The sequence below is a fragment of the Mobula birostris genome, chromosome 5, assembly GCF_030028105.1.
Source record: "Mobula birostris isolate sMobBir1 chromosome 5, sMobBir1.hap1, whole genome shotgun sequence".
NCBI lineage: Eukaryota > Metazoa > Chordata > Chondrichthyes > Myliobatiformes > Myliobatidae > Mobula > Mobula birostris.
In genome coordinates this window covers 203,883,429-203,892,042 of record NC_092374.1, presented here as the reverse complement: position 1 = coordinate 203,892,042, position 8,614 = coordinate 203,883,429, and positions in this window count along the sequence as shown.

Sequence of the window (8,614 nt, the reverse complement as noted above, 5' to 3'; positions counted from 1 at the left end):
GGCCAAATGGCCTAATTCTGCTCCTATAAGTTATGGTCTCATGGTGTTAAATATTGATATCGAGCTTTCCTGCTTCTACCTTATCTATCCTTTTCAAAATTTTGTACGTTTCTATAAGATCCCCTCTCATTCTTCTGAATTCCAGAGAGTATAGTCCCAGGCGACTCAATCTCTCCTCATAGGTTAACCCCTACATTTTGAAAGGGATAGATAAGATAGAAGTAGGAAAGTTGTTTCCATTGGTAGCTGAGACTAGATTTCTGATGATATTCAGAGCAGTGAACAGACTGAATTGAGGGAGGATAGAAGGGATCGGGAATAAATCGCCATGTAGAACAGGAGGGTGGTCCCAAGTAAGCAGACGCCTGGCATGTGAGCGGCTTTAAAACTGAGTTTGGAAGGATTCAGGATCAGCCATGTCCTTGTTGGAGTGAACAGAAAGACTGGAGCGATGAGGAGACCCCGTCTGTCATTCTGCCCACGCTGTCTGTGCTGACCATGATGTCATCACGTTTGCCTGCAAATGATCCATATCCTCCATTCCCTGTCTGTTCATTTCCCTGTTTAAATGTCTGTTAAACATCACGATCTTATCTGCTTCCACTACTCCCCATCCCGGCCGCGCATTCCAGGAAGATATCACTCATTGTGTCCAAAAACATGCCTTGAACATCTCAGTTCAAGATTGATCCTCTTACTTTAAAGCTTTACCCTTCATGTAGTGTCCTCAGGGAGATTAGACTGACTGAGACTGTCTCATAATTAGAAGAATAAGAGGTGGTCTCACTGGCACAGACACAGTCTCACTGGGTATTGACAGGGTAGAGGCAGGAATGATGTTTCCCCTGGATGGGATGTGGAACCAGGGGTCACAGACACAATCAGAGGTCACCTCAGCAGGACTGAGATGAGGAAAAGTTCCTCTCCCAGTGTGCAGTGAATATTTGGAATTCTGTACGGAACATTTCTGGATTTAAGGGGAACAGTGATGATGGGATGGTGCAAGAAATTGGCACTGAGATCAACGATCAGCCATGTTCTAAGTGAAGGGCAGAGCAGGAGCAAGGGGCCGAATGGCCACTCCTGCTCCTGTTTCTCATTTTCTTGAAACACAAATCGATCTTTGTGCCCATTAATTTTTGGTCTTCAATCTGTTGGATTACACAGGGGAGCGGTAACCCATGCACTCTGTGTAGAGCATCCTCTGTACCCCGTGTTGACTGTATTCACTCCACTGTCTCCAATGCATGTAACAGTATGCAGAGTTTGTTGTATTCATTGTTTTTGTATCCAGTAAGAAACACGTCTGTGTCAGCACTCGGGACACTTTACTGCATTTACACAGCGACTAAATACCAGTTGTTGTTGACTGCTGCGTCCCCACCTGCTGAACATAGAACATTGAAAAATACAGCACAGGAACAGGCCATTCGGCCCACAAGTCTGTGCTGAACATTGTGCCAATTCAATCTCATCCCATCTGCCTGTACATGGTCCACAACCCTCCATTCCCTGTCTGTTCATGTGTCTGTCTAAACGCCACTGAAATGTTGTTGTTGTATCTGTTTCCACCACCTCCCCCGACAGCACGTTCCAGGCAGCCACCATTCTCTGTGTAAGACAAACTTACCTCAATCTCCTCTAAATCTTCTCCTCTCCTTATATTTACTCACTGTTGTATTTGACATTCTCACACTGGGGATAAAAAGGCTCTGACTGTCAATCATGTGTCAGTTGCTGTTGACTATTTCCTCGACAGCTGCTGAAGTACCGTGTTCCCAGATTTCCGTACCTTGTGATTCCCTTAGTCTGTAATGCCCCCCTCCCTGGTAAGGAGAGGGGGTGTGGACCAGAGTAATTCTCCACAACTCCTGCTGGACAGTGTGGAGCAGCGGGTGTGCACTTGACATCTGTTGACACATTCAGTCCCGACTGGGTGAAAGCAGGGTGTCAGAGAGAATAACTAGAGCAATTCCCCCACCTGCTGGCCGCACCGGGAAATTCACCTTCTCCAGCAGTCTCCCCGACCTGGCTGTAAAGGTGAGTCATTACTGATTTTGTAATTATATAAAGAGCAAATGTATTCGAAGGGAATTGATAGGCCCCCATAATGATAAGTGTCTGTGTGTGAAGCCATGGGAGGCTGGTGAGGACTTTAAACACTTTGCTGTGTTTAAAGTGAAGATGGATGTGGATGCTGGGGAATTTGTTGAACTTCTATTTTCTACTTTCAGAATCAGGTTCAATGTCACCAGCATACATCATAATTTTTTTTGACTTTGCAGCAGCAGTACAATGCAATACACAATAATATAAAAATTGACTTACTGAAAAAGTATGATATATAATAGTTAAATTAAGTAAGCAGTGCCGAAATAGAAATAAAAATGTAGTGAGGTGGTGTTCATGGTCCATTCAGAATTTGGATAGCGGAGGAGAAGAAGCTGTTCCTGAATTGTTGATTGTGTGCCTTCACACTTCTGTACCTCTTCCCTGATGGTAACAATGAGAACAGGGCATGTCCTGGGTGATGGGGTCCTTCATGATGAACGCCACATTGTTTGAGGCTTTGCTCCTTGAAGACGTCCTGAATACTATGGAAACTAGTGCCCATGATGAAGCTGACTAAGTTTACAACTCTCTGCAGGTTATGTAGATCGTGTGCCTTAGCCTCCCCCTGTCCCATACCAGATGGTGATGTAGCCAGTTAGAATGCTCTCCACAGTACATCTGTAGAAATTTGCAAATGTCCTTGGTGTCATATCAATTCACCTCAAACTCCTAATGGAAGTGCAGCTGCTGCCGGGTCTTCTTTGTAGCCGCATTGATATGTTGGGCCCAGGATAGATCCTGAGAGAATTGGAATCAGAGAAATCCCGAGAAATACTGCCAACCAGGAACTTGAAATTGCTCACCCTTTTCACTTCTGATCCCTCTATGAAGACAGGTATGTGTTGCTTCCTCTTACCATTTCTAAAGTGCCAAATCAATCCGTTAGTGTTGCTGACCCTGAGGGTAAGGTTGTTGCTGCGACACGACTCAACCAGCTGATCCATCTCGCTCCCATACACCCTCTCGTCAGCATCTGAAATTCTGCCATCAGTGGTTGGGTCGTCAGCAAATTGGTGGATGGCATTTGAGCTGTGGAACAATCTATGTTCCGTGCCTATTCTGGTATCTGTCCCCCACTTTTCCTTCGCTACATCGACGACTGCATTGGCGCTGCTTCCTGCACGCATGCAGAACTCGTTGACTTTATTAACTTTGCCTCCAACTTTCACCCTGGCCTCAAGTTTACCTGGTCCATTTCCGACACCTCCCTCCCAAAATAAAGGAGACCAGTGTTGAGATTGCGGGGGCCCTGGCAGAAATATTTAAAATGTCGCTGTCTATGGGTGAAGTGCCGGAGGATTGGAAAGTGGCTCATGTTGTTCCGTTGTTTAAAAAAGGATTGAAAAGTAATCCGGGAAATTATAGGCCGGTGAGTTTAACGTCGGTAGTAGGTAAGTTATTGGAGGGAGTACTAAGAGGCAGAATCTACAAGCATTTGGATAGACAGGGACTTATTAGGGAGAGTCAACATGGCTTTGTGCGTGGTAGGTCATGTTTGACCAATCTATTGGAGTTTTTTGAGGAGGTTACCAGGAAAGTGGATGAAGGGAAGGCAGTGGATATTGTCTACATGGACTTCAGTAAGGCCTTTGACAAGGTCCCGCATGGGAGGTTAGTTAGGAAAATTCAGTCGCTAGGTATACATGGAGAGGTGGTAAATTGGATTAGACATTGGCTCAATGGAAGAAACCAGAGAGTGGTGGTAGAGAATTGCTTCTCTGAGTGGAGGCCTGTGACTAGTGGTGTGCCACAGGGATCAGTGCTGGGTCCATTGTTATTTGTCATCTATATCAATGATCTGGATGATAATGTGGTAAATTGGATCAGCAAGTTTGCTGATGATACAAAGATTGGAGGTGTCGTAGACAGTGAGGAAGGTTTTCAGAGCCTGCAGAGGGACTTGGACCAGCTGGAAAAATGGGCTGAAAAATGGCAGACGGAGTTTAATACTGACGTGAGGTATTGCACGTTGGAAGGACAAACCAACGTAGAACATACAGGGTTATTGGTAAGGCACTGAGGAGTGCAGTGGAACAGAGGGATCTGGGAATACAGATACAAAATTCCCTAAAAGTGGCGTCACAGGTAGATAGGGTCATAAGGAGAGCTTTTGGTACATTGGCCTTTATTAATCAAAGTATTGAGTAGAAGAGCTGGAATGTTACGATGAGGTTGTATAAGGCATTGGTGAGGCCGAATCTGGAGTATTGTGTTCAGTTTTGGTCACCAAATTATAGCAAGGATATAAATAAGGTTGAAAGAGTGCAGAGAAGGTTTACAAGGATGTTGCCGGGACTTGAGAAACTCAGTTACAGAGAAAGGTTGAATAGGTTAGGACTTTATTCCCTGGAGCGTAGAAGAATGAGGGGAGATTTGAGAGGGGTATATAAAATTATGATGGGTATAGATAGAGTGAATGCAAGCAGGCTTTTTCCACTGAGGCAAGGGGAGAAAAAAACCAGAGGACATGGGTTAAGGGTGAGGGGGGAAAAGTTTAAAGGGAACATTAGGGGGAGCTTCTTCACACAGAGAGTGGTGGGAGTATGGAATGAGCTGCCAGACGAGGTGGTAAATGCGGGTTCTTTTTTAACATTTAAGAATAAATTGGACAGATACATGGATGGGAGGTGTATGGAGGGATATGGTCCGTGTGCTGGTCAGTGGGACTAGGCAGAAAATAGTTCGGCACAGCCAAGAAGGGCCAAAAGGCCTGTTTCTGTGCTGTAGTTTCTATGGTTTCTAAAAAAAATGTAAACTTAAACACATATAGCTTATATACATAGACTGGATGCACCTAAAGGGATGTCTGTACATAATGTGACTCTGACGGGAAATGATAAAGTATTGATGGTTGGGGTGTGGAGAGATGGGTTAGTGGGTGGAGGTGTTGATCAGGGTTACTTACTGATTGGGCAAAGATAGTGTTTTTGATTCCTGTCATTCTGATGTGGATACTACGGAGCCTCATTCCCGATGAGAGGGGAACAAACAATCCATGAGCAGGGTGGGTGGGGTCATTCTCAATGTTACTGCTCTTCTCTGGTAGCTTTCTGCAGAAAGGTCCTTGATGTTCCAGAAATGAAAGGAGTGGTCATCTATGGTGTGATGTGAGGCAGAGTGGTAGGGCTTTGGCTCCTTCGGGCTTCGGCGAGGTAAGTGGGTGAGTGGACTTCATTTTCTTTTCTTTCCATTCTTTTTCAGAGGAATAAAGAGCATATATGTAGGGTTAGTACTTTGCTCTGAGTGTCGGATGTGGGAATGCTGGGAATCTTCCAGTCTCCCAGATGCACCAAGATGCAGCTCCTGTGAGATTGTGATAGGGACCTGGAGCTGCGGCTTGATGACCTACAGCTCATCAGGGAAAGTGAGCTGGAGATAGATAGGAGCTACAAGGATCTAGTCACTCCAAGGCTGCAGGAGTTAGATAAGTGGGTGATGGTCAGGGAAGGGACGGGAAGAGGTCAGATAGTAGAGAGCACCCCTGTGGCCGTCCTCCTCAGTAATCATTATCTCGTTTTGGATGCTGTTGAGGGGGATTACCTGACAGAGGACGACCATGGCGATGGGGTCTCTGGCACTGAGCCTGGTTCCGTGGTGCAGAAGGGAGAGAAGAAGATGAGGAATGCAGTAGTAATAGGGGATTTCATAATGAAGGGAACAGACAGGAGGTTCTGTCAGCCTAACAGAGATACCCATCTGGTGTGTTGCCTCTCAGGTGCCACGGTACGGGATGTCTCAGATCGGGTGCAGAGTATTTTGAAGGGAGAGGGTGAACAGCCAGAAGTCTTGGTACACTTTCGTACCAATGACATAGGTAGAAAAAGGGAGGAGGTCCTGAAGACAGAATTCAGGGAGTTGGGCAGGAAGCTGAAAAGCAGGCCCTCCAGGGTAGTAATCTTGGGATTGCTGCCTGTGCCACGTACTAATGAGCACAAGAATAGCATGATCAGGCATATTAATGTGTGGATGAGAGACTGGTGTGGGTGCCAGGGCTTCAGGGGCCTCTTCTGGGGGAGGTACTTCTGGTACAAAACCTACAGGTTACCCCTGAACCCAAAGGGGTCCAATATCCCAGCAGGCAGGTTTAATAGAGCTGTTAGGGAGGGTTTAAACTAATTTGGCAGGGTGCTGGGAACTGGAGTGATAGGGCTGAGGAAGGGGAAAACAGAAATAAATCGAAGATAGTGTGCAACAGAGATGATAGAAAGGACAGGCAGGAAATGAGGCAGAATCGCAGCCAGTGGAATGAGTTACAGGGCAATAGAGGCATTGTGCAGTTAAAACAGAAAACAACAAATACTTCACTGAAAGTGTTGTATTTGAATCCACGCAGCATAAGAAATAAAATGGATGATCTTGAAATTCAGCTACAGATTGGCAAGTATGACATTGTGGCCATCTCTGAAACCTGGCTAAAGGATGGCTGACATTGGGACCTAAATGTCCAAGGATATACAGTGTATCAGAAAGATAGGTTAGTAAGCAGAGGGGGTGGTGTAGATCTGTGTATAAGAAATAATATTAAATCATTGTAAAGGGATGACAGAGGTGTACAGTCTCTATGGGTTGAGTTAAGAAATGGCAAGAGTAAAAGGACCCTAATGACAGTTGTATACAGGCCTCCAAACAGCAGCCAGGATGTGGATTACAAATTACAGCAGGAGATAGAAAAGGCATGTCAGAAGGGCAATGCCATGATAATCGTTGGGGATTTTAACATGAAAGTGGATTGGGAAAAGCCGGCCAGTACTGAACCTCAAGAGAGAGAATTTGTAGAATGTTTAAGGGACAGCTTTTTAGAACAACTTGTTGTTGAGCCCACTAGGGGATCGGCTGTGCTGGATTGGGTGTTGTGCAATGATCTGGAGGTGATAAGAGAGCTTAACGTTAAGGAACCCTTAGGGAACAGTGATCACAATATGATCAAGTTCACTTTGAGATTTGAGGAGAAACTAAATTCCAATCTGTCGGTATTTCAGTGGAATAAAGGAAATTACAATGGCATGAGAGGGGAATTGGCCAAGGTTGACTGGAAAGGGACACTAGCAGGAAAGATGGCGGACTAGTAATGGCTGGCGTTTCTTTGAAAAATGAGGGGAGTGCAAGACAGATATATGCCAAATAAGAAGATATTTTCAAAGGGAAGAAGGACATTACCATGGCTGACAAGTGAAGTCAGAACCAAAGTAAAAGCAAAAGAGAGGGCATACAAGGAAGCCAAAGCTAGGTGGAAGACAGAGGATTGAGAAGCTTTCAAAATCTTGCAGAAGGAATCTAAGTAGGCCATTATGAAGGAAAAAGATGAATTATGAAAGGAAGCTGGCAACTAATATCAAAAATGATACTGAAAGCTTTTTTAGGTAAATAAAGGATAAAAGAGAGTTGAGGGTAGATATAGGACCAATAGAAAATGATGCTGGAGATATTGTAACGAGAGACGGGAGATAGCAGAGGAACTGAATGCGTATTTTGCATCATTCTTCACAGTGGAAGACATCTGCAGTATACTGGACATTCAAGAGTGTCAGCGAAGTGAAGTATGTGCAGTGAAAATTATGACTGAGAAGGTGCTCAGGAAACTTAACGGTCTGAGGGTGGATAAATCTCCCGGACCTGATGGAATGCACCCTCTGGTGCGGAAGGAAGGCTGGAGGGATTGTGGAGGCATTAACGATGATCTTTCAAGAATCAATAGATTCGGGCATTGTACCAGATGACTGGAAAATTGCAAATGTTACTCTGCTATTTAAGAAGGGTGGGAAGCAGAAGAAAGGAAACTATGGACCTGTTAGCCTGACATCCATGGTACAAAAAGGGCAGGTTACACCTGAAAATCCTGCCTGACTAACCTACTGCAAATTTTTGAGGAAATTACAAGCAAGGTAGACAAAGGAGATGCAGTGGATGAGGTGTGCTTGGATTTTCAGAAGGCCTTTAACAAGATGCCGCACAGGAGGCTGCTTAGCAAGATAAGAGCCCATGGAATTACAGGGAAGTTACTAGCATGGGCGGAGCATTGGCTGATCGGCAGAAAACAGAGAGTGGGAATAAAGGGACCCTATTCTGGCTGGCTGCAGGTTACCAGTCGAGTTCCACAGGGGTCGATGCTGGGACAACTGCTTTTTACAATGTATGTCAATGATTTGGACTCTGGGATAAATGGATCTGCGGCTAAATTTGCAAATGATACAAAGATAGGTGGAGGAGCAGGTAGTGTTGTGGAAACAGGGAGCCTGCAGAGAGACTTAGAGAGCTTAGGGAAATGGGCAAAGAAATGGCAAATGAAATACAATGTTGGAAAATGTATGGTCATGCACTTTGGTGAAAGAAATAAATGAGCAGACTATTATTTAGATGGGGAGAGAATTCAAAATGCAGAGATGAAAAGGGACTTGGTAGTCCTTGTGCAGGGTACCCTAAAGATTAACCTCCAGGTTGAGTCGGTGGGAAGAAGGTGAATGCAATGTTTGTTTTCATCTCTGGAGGTATAGAATATAAAAGC